The sequence below is a fragment of the Ahaetulla prasina genome, chromosome 2 (genome assembly GCF_028640845.1).
Source record: "Ahaetulla prasina isolate Xishuangbanna chromosome 2, ASM2864084v1, whole genome shotgun sequence".
In the NCBI taxonomy this organism is placed as follows: Eukaryota; Metazoa; Chordata; class Lepidosauria; order Squamata; family Colubridae; genus Ahaetulla; species Ahaetulla prasina.
In genome coordinates, this window is record NC_080540.1 from 117,405,776 (window position 1) to 117,406,386 (window position 611).

Consider the following 611-nt stretch of genomic DNA (forward strand, 5'->3'; position numbering starts at 1 on the left):
AATTTCAAACCTTACTTACTGCTCTATTGGTACAGCAACAATGAATGAATGATATGTGTTCTTTCCATTTGGCTGGGAAAAGCCATAGAGCCAATAAATTGGGATGTACCAAGTTAAATGATTAAACTGTTAGCAGCAGGAAAAAATATAGAATATTTTAAATTCTCTTTCTCTCCAAGACAAAGTTTGGATTAAAAAAAAAGCATACAAAACATAATCATAGAAGGCAAAATAAGGGAGGTGTTTGAGAGAAACTCAGAGGCCTTCCCACCTGAAATATACCTGATGGGGACAGAGCACGCTCAGAATCCATTAGGAAAGAGAAGCAGAGAAAAGGGATATACCAGTTTGTTTAGTGCAGAGGAGAGCAACCAGTACGATTAGGGGACTGGAGACTAAAACATACGAAGAATGGTTGCAGGAACTGGGCATGGCTAGTCTAGTGAAGAGAAGGACCAGGGGAGACATGATAGCCGTCTCCCAATATTTGAGGGGCTTCCACAGAGAGGAAGGGGGTCAAGCTGTTTTCCAGAGCACCTGAAGGGCAGACAAGGAATAATGGATGGAAACTGACATGGAGAGATTCAACCTAGAAATGAGGAGGAACTCAC